Genomic DNA, 14653 nt, shown 5'->3' with positions numbered 1-14653 from the left:
CAAGGCAATAGAGTTAAGACTTTCTTAAACACATGCTCTCTTCTTCCCCACCTACAATCTCTGCATTGTTTAAAAATACAAGTTATAAGTCATGGAAATAATCTGATGGTAAATCAGAAGATGTTTTTCTATAGAACTCTCCAGGAGGGCAAAATCACACAAATGAAATGCAGTTCATGTGAGTGGCTTGTAAATTATTGGTCTGTGTGTATGGTGGGTAGAGTTGAAGAGAGAGAAGAAATTCTCTGCTTGTGTTTCTGAAGGCCCTGAGGAGCCTGAACAAATGGTATGGGGATGAAAAAGTTGTTTGCTCTCATTATCAAAAATTTTTAAACTTTAGTTGTGGTAAGGGGAAAAAAAATCCCCCCAGGCTTGATTTTTTTTATGACTTAATCTCCCTGCAGCTGTAGATATATTAACTAGTAAAGATGATATCCTGATGATTAGATCAGTGACCTCAGGATCAACCATACTTCAGTCACACTCAATCCTAAGAAAAAGGTGGAAAGAAGGCTGTATCAATAGAGGCCAGGGAGGACCAGAATGGCACTGATACAAGGTCCCTTCCCATTCTGATTGCTATGAAGATGAGTTTCTTCCTCTGTCTTCTTAAGGGTAACTACTTGAGTTGGAGAAATAGGCACAAAAAAGAACCCAAGCTTCAATTTTATTAAATATTTACTCAGAGATGCTGTTTTAAATCATTACTGAGTTATCTCTGATTGCAGTCCCTCTCTGCATTCTCACATTCTTACTTTAAAAGAAAAGGGGCCTCAAGAACTAACTCCAGAATTCTGCTACAAAAATTCATGGAATCAACTTTCCTCAGCCTTCACTTTAAAACATCTACACCAGCATAGGGCAACATCTCCTGGTATGCACATCTCAAGCCAGGAAGAAGTGATGAGACAGGTTCCTGAGGGACATTTTAAAACTACATTTTCCTCCCTGCCCATAACCCAGCTCCATCTCATTATTCTTGAGAGTATATTGTAGATATGAAAGATTTGGAAGAATGAAAAATACTGAGAATTAGGGAGATGGAGTGATAAGTGGAAAACATTGGTAGTCATCTACTATTAGAAAATAAGACCAAAACCAGATGACCAGTTTTGTGTGGGTACTGGTTGAACAAATTCTGTGACACAGGTGGAGTAATATGCAGGCCCGTGAAAGGCAGAATCTCTGGGAGAAAAATGGGAAGAAATGGCAACTGCATGAGAAGATAGAGCTTCTATGAATTGTAGATCATACTTCCTTTTCTGTATTCATGGAATTGACCAATGAAAGCATGTGCAACATTTGAAGGGAATCTTCAAACACAGTCAAGTTATAATGTTTAAATGAATAGATGCTATGATTTGTAATGTATATCACGTCTTGCCCCTCAGTCTGGTAATGGCTCTCCTGTTTAACATGATGTTTTCTCTTCACCGTGAACTACATTCGTGAATATAAAATATGGGGGGATTAACTGAGGTCTGAACTTTTGAGAGTCTTTAATTAAGCTTTGTCCCCAGTACTTAAGGAGATTGAGATGTCATCTATGCCTACATTATCCTCATCATCTGAGTAGGAATCGCATAGACGCTCAAAACATACACCTCCCTAAAGTAGAAGAGACATGTTACATTTTGGAATGTATGCTGAGGGCTGATTGTGGAGGCTGTGGTAGTATTGCATTTTTTTTCCCCTAAAACTTAAACCTAGGTTTCCAAATGTCTATTGAACAGAAGTGTGAAGTGGTAGTCATAGTTTGGCTCCTTATACCTTCGTTCAAACTTAACAAACGAGCTGATTTCTAACAAGTTTAAATGCACAGCATTTTGGAAGAGGATGGTGACAATACAATGTCTTCTCAAACTATAACTTAGGTGATCTTTAGAGACAGCATTGAATTCTTCTGCTTGAGTTATGCTGGCTAATAGGAATTTAAGCGATAACTGGTAGGAGAGCACTGAAGCATTCATGCATGTGAAATCAGATGAACATCCAGAATTGGAATTTCCTAAGGAAATTTATTCTAGCGGAGAAACACAGGCTCAGGTTGAGTGCCAATAACTTCTAAACTAACATGTGCAACTATTATCCTAATAAGTAACAGCTAAAGGTGCCGGAAGAAAAGCAAGACCAATATTTTCAATTACATTTTAAAAACAACAGCTCAAACAGAGCTATAGACAAGTCCCTTTCTCTGTTAAAGAGAATTTAATCTGTCTTAATTTTGACTCCATGTATTAATGCTTACTCTTGAAAAACACACATACAACTTAAGCAAATTTTAGAAATCAAGAACTTCTGGTTTCTACTGGTAATTTTTATTTCTATTCAGTGATAATACTAGTCTGAAATATTCCCCTTTAAATGATCTACTCAGCACCATATCAATTCTCCACCTGCCATGCAGTTCTAGATTGCAGTGTGACTTCAGCTTCAACTTCTACTCATTAAGGTTAAAGGATACATTCTAATGCTTATCCTGCATAAAATCAGCTCAGTTACATTTCAAAGTTGCCTAAAATTTGTGAAATATTAGTGATTCAAATATATGAATCCTCAAAATTTCATAATAGACATACTTAGGTGTATATAGATCTATATCAAATCTTATAGTATGTAAATGAACTTACCCCTTCAGGTTTTCTAAAATGTAGAGGTAAAGGTGAATCTTTGCCATCATAGTTATTTTTCCCAGCCCATGGAGTATTTGGAATGATTTTGATATCAGTAATGGCATTGTGCTCTGTTTCCTAATTTACAAAATAAGGTTAATAACAATATCTAGCTCATGGTTGTTGTAAAGAGTAACAGAAGGTTTCCTGGTAAATAGTAAGTGCTTGAAAAATTCTGTTTTACTATTGCTCTCATCATTTTTATTGTTATTATTGCTCATCAATTTAAAAAAATTAGACAGGAAGATGGTCTTTCTATTGGACCCCTCACTCATGGTTATTCACCTTGTATATTTTGAAATCTAGCCAGAGCTGTGATAAGTTATAGTCTCTACTTCAGTGATCTTTAAACTAGACTGCTATAATATTTTATTTTATTAACACCCCTGAAAAAAACTCAGCAAGTCTTTTCATGGGAGCAAAATGTTACAATTTGACTGTCACTTTCCAGGAAGATGACTCAATATATTTTATACTAGTTGAGAGATAATGATCTGGGCTCCCTGATGTAAAGGGATTTAAAAGCCCTTGAGCATTTGGTGTTTGTATGGCTTGTGTTACCATAGCCCTCCATGGTTTGGCTACCTATTCATCTATTTTCAACTGATACATCACATAAAACAAAGAAAAAGAAATTGCAGCCAAATTCTATGTGGAGATTTGTGGTTCTAGTTATTGTGTGTCTTAATTAGAAAAAACTGTCCTGCTGTTAGGAAGAAACTGTGTATTTACGCCTGGAGACCTTTTTAAGGTCCTGTATATAACAATTATAACAATTATTATTCATGTTCATTTGTTGTTTTCCTTTAGGTTGTAATTAATTTCCAACATACTGGTTGCACTGCTCAAAAGATGAAGAACTTTATGAATTTAGGGCAGATACTGTAACAAGTAGTTATTTTCCATTTCAAACTGTGGCAAGGAAAAAGAAGAGGATATTTTTCCTGAATGGCCTTCAAAATTATTTCTCTTTGGAAATATATTTGAAAATGACCAGATTGGAAGTTTTAGCTATTTGGTTATAATAACACTTATGAGTAACAGATTGGACAAGGTTGAAAAGGTACCACACTGAAAAGTCCACCTTGAGAACAAAGAAAAATCTCAGTTCTATCTTGATTATGCACTTGTGTTACACGCCATGACAACTTACCAGGTTAGGTGCACTTGAAAAGAGGCTGAAAAATTAAAAACCTCTTTGAAATTCTATAAAACACGGTCTTGCCTCCAGTCATATCCCTGTCTCCCATATCATAATCTATATTTCATTCCTTACTCAAATCAGGACAATGAAGAAAAACTATATGCTGTATGCAGAGTTCGGTGATTAGAAGGATTCTGGCCTCTTTCTTACTTCCAGTGCATTTTTTTTCTCTTCTACCCTTACAGTTCCCTTTACAAAAAAATTCTTGAGCTTTTGTCGCGCATGAAGGGGAAAAAAAAAAAACAACCTGTAAAATATTATTATTGAGTCCTAATTTATTTTTCCGCTTGGAGGAAAACAGTCTATCCAATCTGCAATAATATTTAAAAGATAGCATCTCTATGGCACCCAAGGTCTTACTGGTGAAATCTGAGAAGATCCAAAGGCCCTTTGTGTGTATAATAACATTATTAGCACATTAAATTTAATCATAGGGAATTAAAATATAGTTATCATTACAAATAAGTTTTTATGCATTTAAAACTAGTGGCTTGTTAAACATGGCAAATATTTTGTTGGTGTTCCAAAAAGAGATTCTTACTGAAACTTATAAATATTTTATAGACAAGTACTGTGAAAAGCAAACTTTAAACAAGGTTGACGCTGTTTTTCAATGCTCATGCTGACTCACCTTTGAACGGCAGATTCTTAAGATATTCACTCATTCAACCATTCATTCCGTCACTCATACACCAACTATCTCAGAGCACACATTTTATGCCAGGTATGATGTTTGGCACCCCACTCCAGTACTCTTGCCTGGAAAATCCCATGGACGGAGGAGCCTGGCAGGCTGCAGTCCATGGGGTCGCGAAGAGTCGGACACGACTGAGCGACTTCACTTTTACTTTTCACTTTCATGCATTGGAGAAGGAAATGGCAACCCACTCCAATGTTCTTGCATGGAGAATCCCAGGGACGGGGGAGCCTAATGGGCTTCCGTCTATGGGGTCGCACAGAATCGGACACGACTGAAGCGACTTAGCAGCAGCAGCAGCATGATGTTAGAGTACCTAGATGAAGACATCGTCTGTGTCTTAGAGAAAGAGAGAGCTCAGATTGTCTCTCTACCTAAAACCATACTCAGTGATAATGGACGCCTTTATTTCCTCAGTAATATCATGAGTTAGGGAGACAACAGTCTTTAATAAAATCTGAACTCTGAAATAATGATCTTCTTTCGCTTGACAAGAGATAAATAAGCTCATATCATGCACTTTATTAAGGAATACGGGTTAAGACAAAACAAAATAAAAAATTAAAAGTCTGTTATTCATAAACCAAGTAAGATCTTGGTCTGTAGGGTGTGCCGCGTAGAGGACAGGGACCCAGTTTGGAATTCCTTGTCTTTAACTGCCTGCAGGAAATGATTTCTTGGCTACTTATTATGGTTATCAGTAGAAAACGTTCCTCATTCCTAGGGTGAGAAGGACGAAAGGAGCTCCTACTTTCCCCAACTTCCTCAAGCTTCCTTCTCAAGGACCCCTTCCTCCCCAGCCAGCCTGGAAAGCTGAAAAGTTTTAACTGCGCAGAGCTAAATCTTCTCCTACCTAGGCAGTTGTGGCTCAACCCCGCACGGGAGGGACGAAGCTCTGAACTCCTCCAGCTGCCGCATCTGGCCACACCCGAGTCCAAACGTCCGGATTTGAGGCCACGTTGGTCAGTGTGCTCGCGGAAACCCAGGTTTGAAACGTCACATTCCGCGCGGCCACGCCCCTCTGCCCGTAGCCCCGCCCCCGCCCGTGGCCCCGCCCACACGCCCTGCCCTTGACACCTGCGTGGCTGCTGTCATTTTTTCCAACTGTAAAAAATAAGCTTGTATCTCCTCCCTTCAGATTCTAAAAGTAATGTGATCGTTAAAAAATACTTTGGAAAATACAAAAATATGTGTGTAACATAAAAATAATCTGTAGTCTTAAGAGAAATACTAAGACCATTTCAGTATATTTCTTTGCATTCTCCTTACCACAAATAGCGGAGAAGGCAATGGCACCCCACTCCAGTGCTCTTGCCTGGAGAATCCCATGGATGGAGGAGCCTGGTGGGCTGCAGTCCATGGGGTTGCTGGGAGTTGGACACGACTGAGCGACTTCACTTTCACTTTTCACTTTCATGCATTGGAGAAGGAAATGGCAACCCACTCCAGTGTTCTTCCCTGGAGAATCCCAGGGACGGGGAGCCTGGTGGGCTGCCGTCTATGGGGTCGCACAGAGTCGGACACGACTGAGGGACTGATCTGATCTGATCTGGTGTACCCCTAAGGACTGCATCCTTTTCCTCAGCAATATTATAAATTTTATGACAAACATTACCTTGCTTTTCTTTATAGTTTAACACATAATGTATATCATTTTTTATTCAAGTATGGTATGTGTTACAGAAAAGCCAATCAACTGTAGGTGTGTTCAATGAATTATCACAAAGTTAACCCACCAGAATAACTGCCGCCCAAGTGAAAAAAAGGAAAACATTAGCATCCTAGAAGACGCTCCTAATGACTATCCCTTTTCTGTTCCCCAGAGGTAATGATTATCTTGCCTTCTAACACCATAGTTTAGTTTTGCCTATTTTTGAACTTTATAAAAGTAATCCACTTATTGTTTTACTGTTCAATACTGCTATTGATTATAGTTATCTTTTACAAAGTACACTCCATATACTAACCATATTTATGGCAAGTCTAGATCCTGTCTTCTTCACTTAACACTCTACAGAGTCATTTTTGCATGTCATTTAACATTGTGCTAAAAAAAATGGGTTTTGCCTTATAGTCTATTGGATGGATATAATGGATATAGCACAATTTTATTGAAAGTATAGGGTTTTTTTGTTTGTTTTGTTTTATTTTATTTTTAAACTTTACAATATTGTATTAGTTTTGTCAAATATCGAAATGAATCTGCCACAGGTATACCCACGTTCCCCATCCTGAACCCTCCTCCCTCTTCCCTCCCCTACCCTCCCTCCAGGTTGTCCCAGTGCACCAGCCCCGAGCATCCAGTACCGTGCATCGAACCTGGACTGGCAACTCGTTTCATACATGATATTATACATGTTTCAATGCTATTCTCCCAAATCTCCCCACCCTCTCCCTCTCCCACAGAGTCCATAAGACTGATCTATACATCGGTGTCTCTTTTGCAGTCTCGTACACAGGGTTATTGTTACCATCTTTCTAAATTCCATATATATGCGTTAGTATACTGTATTGGTGTTTTTCTTTCTGGCTTACTTCACTCTGTATAATAGGTTCCAGTTATCCATCTCATTAGAACTGATTCAAATGTATTCTTTTTAATGGCTGAGTAATACTCCATTGTGTATATGTACCACAGCTTCCTTATCCATTCATCTGCTGATGGGCATCTAGGTTGCTTCCATGTCCTGGCTATTATAAACAGTGCTGCGATGAACATTGGGGTACACGTGTCTCTTTCCCTTCTGGTTTCCTCAGTGTGTATGCCCAGCAGTGGGATTACTGGGTCATAAGGCAGTTCTATTTCCAGTTTTTTAAGGAATCTCCACACTGTTCTCCATAGTGGCTGTACTAGTTTGCATTCCCACCAACAGTGTAAGAGAGTGTTTGTTTGTTTTTTAAGAAGGGGAGGCAATATCTCCTAAGCATATGTATTCGCTTGCATGTTGTTTGGTGTACATCTGTGGGTTATCTCTTTAGGATTATTCCTAAAAATGGAATTTCTATGTCAAAGAGCATTAACTTTTTAAAAGTCCAGTGTCCTGCTGCAAATGATGTCAATTTATATTCTTGCTAGTGATGTGTGATAGTATCCCATTATATTAAGTCTCCCAAATAATTAAGAAAAATCTGTTAATCTGATAGGTGAGAAATATTTTCTCCTTGATGTTTACATTTACAGTCCTTTGATTACAGTAGAGGCTGATTACACATTTATTATTAATTCATATGTCTCTTACTACAATTTATATATACAATTTTTTCTCATCTCCTCAAGTTTCTCCATTAGTGGGCTTCCCTGGTGGCTCAGATAGTAAAGAATCTGCCTGCAATGTGGGAGACCTAAGTTTAATCCCTGAATTGGGAAGATCACCTGGAGAAGGAATTGGCAACCCACTCCAGTATTCTTGCCTTAAGCAGCTAAGCACTTGAGTCTCTTAGGTTAACATGAATGAATTGTGGTCCTTAAGTCAATGATTGGCCTAATCTCAGGACTATCATAGAAATGCCTTCAGGGTTCTTTAATATCCTTTGAATCCCCCATCCTTTCCTATAGATGACAGGATTGTGACGGATGATTGCAATTTCATTACCTCATCGCAGTAACTACATGAAATCAGATTTCACTACTGTTACATTACAGCTCAGAGAATGAGGTTGAGTCCATATGTGACTAGCTCAGGTTAATGAAAGGACATTTGAACCTGTATATTCCCACATAGTTCCTCTACTTTGGCTAGTTTTGAGCTGAAAGTTTTCCCTTTATCATCACAAATCAAGTAGTTGAGGTTCTATTAGGCATGGTATCTGTAAATTTGAGACTCAAGGGAAGAGTTGCAAAACTGGGCTAAGGAGGTTGTAGTTGCCAAATAATGCAGAACACATGAGATCACCTCTTATGCTCCATAATGATAGAGAAATGAGCCCCCAAGGAAATGATGCCACTGTGCATGGCCATGCAGGTTGTACACAGTACAACTCCAGAGGGGGCACCATCCACATCCACAATGACTTGAATAGCATTCCTTGGAATCTGCTAATCACACCTGAATCTTTAGTAACTTCTCAATTTTTAATTTTTGTGATAACAAGTGGTTTGCAAGAATCAGATCAGATCAGATCAGATCAGTCGCTCAGTTGTGTCCAACTCTTTGCCATCCCATGAATCGCAGCACGCCAGGCCTCCCTGTCCATCACAAACTCCCGGAGTTCACTGAGACTCATGTTCATTGAGTCAGTGATGGCATCCAGCCATCTCATCCTCTGTTGTCCCCTTCTCCTCTTGCCCCCAATCCCTCCCACCATCAGAGTCTTTTCCAAAGAGTCAACTCTTCACATGAGGTGGCCAAACTACTGGAGTTTCGGCTTTAACATCGTTCCTTCCAAGGAAATCCCAAGGCTGATCTCCTTCAGAATGGACTGGTTGGATCTCCTTGCAGTCCAAGGGACTCTCAAGAGTCTTCTCCAACACCACACTTCAAAAGCATCAATTCTTCAGCGCTCAGCTTTCTTCATAGTCCAACTCTCACATCCATGCATGACAACAGGAAAAACCATAGCCTTGACTAGACGAACCTTTGTTGGCAAAGTAATGTCTCTGCTTTTGAATATGCTATCTAGGTTGGTCATAACTTTCCGCCCAAGGAGTAAGTGTCTTTTAGTTTCCTGGCTGCAGTCACCATCTGCAGTGATTTTGGAGCCCAGAAAAATAAAGTCTGACACTGTTTCCACTGTTTCCCCATCTATTTCCCATGAAGTGGTGGGACCGGATGCCATGATCTTCGTTTTCTGAATGTTGAGCTTTAAGCCAACTTTTTCACTCTCCACTTTCACTTTCATCAAGAGGCTTTTGAGTTCCTCTTCACTTTCTGCCATAAGGGTGGTGTCATCTGCATATCTGAGGTTACTGAGATTTCTCCTGGCAATCTTGATTCCAGCTTGTGTTTCTTCCAGTCCAGCGTTTCTCATGATGTACTCTGCATATAAGTTAAATAAACAGGGTGACAATATACAGCCTTGACATACTCCTTTTCCTATTTGGAACCAGTCTGTTGTCCCATGTCCAGTTCTAACTGTTGTTTCCTGACCTGCATACAAATTTCTCAAGAGGCAGATCAGGTGGTCTGGTATTCCCATCTCTTTCAGAATTTTCTACAGAATAGGTCAGTGTAAACTAGAAATAAGAGTAAATGATGCTGGATTAGAACTTTGCTCTTAGTTGTCAAAACAATTGATACAAAAATTTGATGTATCAAAGGTCATTCTTTCTTCCAGAAAACATAAAATAATACTAAGGGCAAAACATTTAAAGCACGTTTGTCCCTGTAGAAGTACAATTAAAATACTCTGTGGGTGTATAGAAAGATTTCTGAAGCATCAAAACAGAGTAGGACATTTTCTTACAAACACCAGGTCATTGCAATACAGATTCTGTAACAGCAGTTACTTGGTCAGCCAGCATATAGGAAAATACTCATGTGGATGAGAAAGTGACCACACACTTAACAATGAGCATTTTAACAGTAGAGGCATATTAGAGGCCATCTTGTTTTGGAATTACTCATTGTGGTTGCTTAGTCAAAATCATTCAGCATGAAGTTAGGAGAAAGGATTAGAGATTACAGATGACCCTAATTGAAGCTACCAGTTTAGGCTCTCTTGGGTTGCTGAAGGCAGGAGTCAGGATTATTCAGGCTTCATAGTAACCTGCTTTGCCCTTATTCCACCACAATTGTTAAATATATAACATACCTTAGAATGTTATACCCCTCTGTCAATCGTTATTAAGTTATTTCTTTTTAGGGAAGCAGAGTATCATAGTCTTAGAAAGTCCAGAAGACTGGACTTGAGCTCTTCCATTTGCAAACCAGTGGAGTTTCCTCATTTATAGCATTTAGGCTTTGAATTGATTGATTGATAAGACAATTTTTCTGCTCTAAATCTGTATATACACATGTATGTGTGTGTGTGTGTGTGTGTGTGTGTGTAAATATACATGGGTAGCCTTTCCTTTTTCCAGGGGATCTTCCCAACCCAGGGATTGAACCCAGGACTTCTGCATTGCAGGCAGATTCTTTACAAGCTGAGCCACAAAGGAAGTCTGTACACATATACACATATAATTTCAAGTGAAGATTTTCTTGAGTATGAATTTTCAAAAAGAAACATCGGGAAGGTTTCCACATGAGCTTAATGTAGAAAACCCAACACAGACATACAACATATATTTGTGCTAAGTTTTGATAATATTCTTAGTCCTTGTTTCAGATATTCTTTATAAAATAACTATTGTACTTGCAATAGTAAGTAAAATAATTTCTTTTCAGACCAAAAGAGGTGAAAGGGCTCTCTTGCACATCCTGGGTAATTTCATAATCAGAGTTTTAAAAATTCTTTATCAGGATTGGCAGGAGTTTTGGTACAGAAAACATAAGAAATGTGTTACTTTTCTGTTCTTTAGAATAGGCTTAGCAATTACCTCCTTAAGAGTAAAAGCAATTATCTACTTGCCCATGCAAACACAGGTTGTTTAAGGTTTGTCCCTGTGTTGAAGTTACAGAAAAAACAAATTAACAGGCGGGTTTGACATTGTTGAACAAATTCAGGGGCCACCCCTGAGGATGCAGGCTAAGGCCTTGTTATCACATGTGGGGCCTTTACCGGTGTGGGGGTGTCCTCTGGATCCTCTGAACACAGCTGTACAAATTCCAGGTATAGCTCTGCTTGGTCAAATAGCTATTAGTTTCTCTTTGGAAGTGGGTGAAGTTTAACTTTATATCCTTGCCTTTTTGGTATCACTGTCCCACCCTGCCCTGGAACTCGCAGCATCATCTGGGACTAAGATTTAGAAACTATACTCATTAGAACAGCTAATTCAGGATTTGATTTTTTTAAAAAGAAAATCCAGGGTGCAAACAAAATAAAAATGTACATGTTTACAGAGCATTGGTTTCTAACTATTATTTAAAATTTACATGGTCTCTTTTCTCCACCTCAACATAATTCGAGATGAACTTCTTAAATTTCCATTCTGAATTGGATTTGGATGGGTAGGACTTTTAAATCTGGGGAAATTATACCAGACTCTTCTTTCCAATTCTATTTCTAGGTCTGCCTTTTATGCCTCAATGAACACATCCTCTGGCCTCAGGCCACATCTCTGAAGGCATCCTGGGCTTATTGCTCCTATGCTGTCCCTGTCAGGTTTCTTCTCCTGTGTTTTAGATACTGGGCAGTGCTGCGCATGTGAGCTAGCTCTGAGGGAAGCAAACAAACAAACACCGATTAATAGCATTTGCCAATTTCCATGTATAAATATTCCTACCGTGGCCATTTTCAAGCTACCAACCTGAGGCATTGGGAAGAGAACTGCTCAACTGACCCCCAGACACTGGCCAGAGCTGGCTGCGATACCCTGCCTGTATCTGTCTTTGCAGACATCATCTGAGTCTCAGTCCAAATGTCTGTACGGCTTTTGCAGCCGATCCATTTCTGTCTTCTTTAATTTTTATGAATTGTATTTATTAGTAGACATGGTCTTTTTGCTTGGCTAGTTTGTTCCAAGCCAGTTTTTCTGTGCGGTTTACATAGTCACAAGATCCCTGTGGTCACTGGCTTTCCCATGTACCTGACTACATCACGTCACTCCAGTCACACAGTATAAACCTGTTATACCTTCTTGTTCCAAAGTACATGCTGAATTTCTTTAGCTTGCTTTCAAGACAGATAGCAGGCAGGTTCTGAGCTTCCTTTATGATGAGGCCTTTCTCTGCTCAAAGGGGCATTTCCATTAATTTCTTTGATAGCTGTATCCTTCAGGAGCCTGGAGGCAAGAGGCTATGATCTTGAGCATCGTATGTCTGAGATTTTACAGTATGAAAATTATGGTACACCTTAGGAAAACATAGCAGATGTTGTATAGTTGGATGTTTCACCTGTGGGATAGTATAGTGAAAGTACATGGGGAGACCAGACTTGGACCCACAAAGGTAGCTGTCTTTAAGCATAAAAAAATTGAATATGTTCAGATGTAAAGATTTCATTTTATGTTGATTGTTTTCTGATGTGCCTTTACACTGATAAATAGCTGTGCCACACAAGCCCATCACTGGTTTATAAAGGCTCTTTTACAATCCTGAAGAGAAACCATCAGAGTCTCCAGGGACTTCTCTGCTTCCTTGGATGTGTAGACACCTCTAGTGCTAATTCTTTTCCAGGTCCTCTTGCTACACCTCTATACCCATATCTTTATTCCTGGTTTAGCCTCTGGTTTGCTGAGCATTATATTGTGTGCAATTCAATTAAATGGATATTTATGTGACCTTTAGATTTTCTCAGAGAAGACCCATAACCACCTCCCACCTAACCAAGATTAGCTGCTTTTGTTAGTGGCATTGGGAAGAAAATGACCTTGTCTTTTTTTTTTTTTTTTTTTGGTAAAGTAATACCTTTAGAACAGAAGGCTTGTAACTAACAACAATAACAAAAAACCGGGACCCTGTCCAACCCACTATCACATTATTTTGTATCCTTGTTCAACTCTGAACCTCTGTTTCCTCAGTGGAAAATGAGAAGATTGGGCCTGGTCTTAGACCTGAATAGCTTTCCTGCCTCATCTCTAAGCAGATAACATTTATGGTGAGGCTTTTCAGGTAAGAAGATGAAATGGTGGTAGGGTTCAGAGTGGGGATGGAGGAGGGATGTGGCTGGCTAGGAAATAGAAGTGATTTTTGAGATGATCTCTTCCTGGCTTCAGCCCTCACAGCTGGGGTTACTAGATTTAGCAAATAAAATTAGAGGCTGCCCAGTTAAATTTGAATTTCATTGATTAAAGAATAATTTTTAGTACATTACAAATAATGCATGGGGCAATACACTTCAAATTATTCATTGTGTAACTGAAATTCAAATTAAACTTGCATCCTGTATTCCGTCTGGCAACTCTGCATAACAGTAAATAACAGCTTAATCTGTCTCAACAAGTTGGGGTGGACAAGTAGGGCGTTGTAGCAAAAAATAGAACCTTAATTTATAAAGACAGAAACCAGGTAGTTATCTGATACCTATGCAGCATGGGGTGGGGAAGGTGTCATTTTTTTCTTTTTTTTTGCCCAGGTTGTAATACCACTTCTATAATAAATTAAAAAAAAAAAAAGTGACATTTTATTACTGACATAGGTTGCCAGGCTAATCCCTGAATAGACCTAAAGACTCTACATGGAGTTGTAGATAAGAAAGGTCTGTTACCAGAAGGAGAGAGAGATGAAAGAAAAGCTATTAGACATTTTACTTAAAGCAGAAAATACTAAAATTGTGTCTGGCTTAGGAATTGAGTTGAATAACTTTGTTTAGTTTGTATATTAAAATGGAGAAAAAAACTTAGAAGAGTTTAAATTTTTAGTAAGTGTAACATTTAACTAGTGGGTTGTCCCAGTATTTTCTTAATCTTCAGCCACTTGGGAAAGATGATGGTCGTGCATTTGTTTGGAAGATAATTGCACTGCTCTGTTTTACTGACTGTTGTATATTTAGTAGCTAGAGTCTATCAACTAGGTAACATGAGCTACACATTGGCTATTGTGACTGCTGACATTTCTGTCATCAATTCACAGGTTGATAGGCCTTATTACTGATGGCAGACAAGAGAAATCCAGCTTCTCACCTGCCTGAGTTCAACAGTCTTAAACCACATCCAAGTTTCATATATACTCCATCTCTACCACCTGCTGGGAGATTATCATATGTTTCAATTCTCTGTTTTAACATGAATAAACTTGTTCATCTACGGAGAACACAAATTGTTCCTTCTCATTCATATTTTTGGGGAAATTAATCATGTATAAGGAAGGTATAAACACTTGTACAACAAATACCCTCTAAGGGGTGACTTAAGTTTTCATTCATTTAAAACTGTTTATATAGCATTGACTCTGGTCTTGCTCTGCTGCTAGTTGGATAAAAAAATAAGAGAAAATCACGATGCCTTTTGTGTGCCAGTAAAGGGCTAGGCAGCAGGATAGTGAGGGACCACCATGGGGCCCAACTAACCTATATCAGGGAGTGGAGAGGAAAGGATTTCTG

General features: G+C 38.8%; 1 protein-coding gene across 3 annotated transcripts in view; it reads right to left on the bottom strand.

Annotated features, from left to right (window-relative positions):
- Window positions 1-5569, bottom strand: part of SPATA16 (spermatogenesis associated 16) — a 275661-nt gene extending 270092 nt beyond the window's left edge. For 2 of the 3 annotated variants that reach the window (XM_061415522.1, XM_061415539.1), the window contains exon 1: window positions 5427-5569. The gene's annotated coding sequence lies outside the window, so the exon portion shown is untranslated. Of the gene's footprint in view, window positions 1-2630; window positions 2738-5426 lie in introns of those variants that run through there. The other variant, XM_061415531.1, reaches the window with a different exon arrangement.
- Window positions 5570-14653: the final 9084 nt, after the last annotated feature.

Source organism: Bos javanicus, chromosome 1 (genome assembly GCF_032452875.1).
Source record: "Bos javanicus breed banteng chromosome 1, ARS-OSU_banteng_1.0, whole genome shotgun sequence".
NCBI classification, from domain to species: Eukaryota; Metazoa; Chordata; class Mammalia; order Artiodactyla; family Bovidae; genus Bos; species Bos javanicus.
The sequence above is the reverse complement of the archived record's forward strand: the minus strand, read 5'-3'. Positions and strand labels throughout refer to the sequence as shown.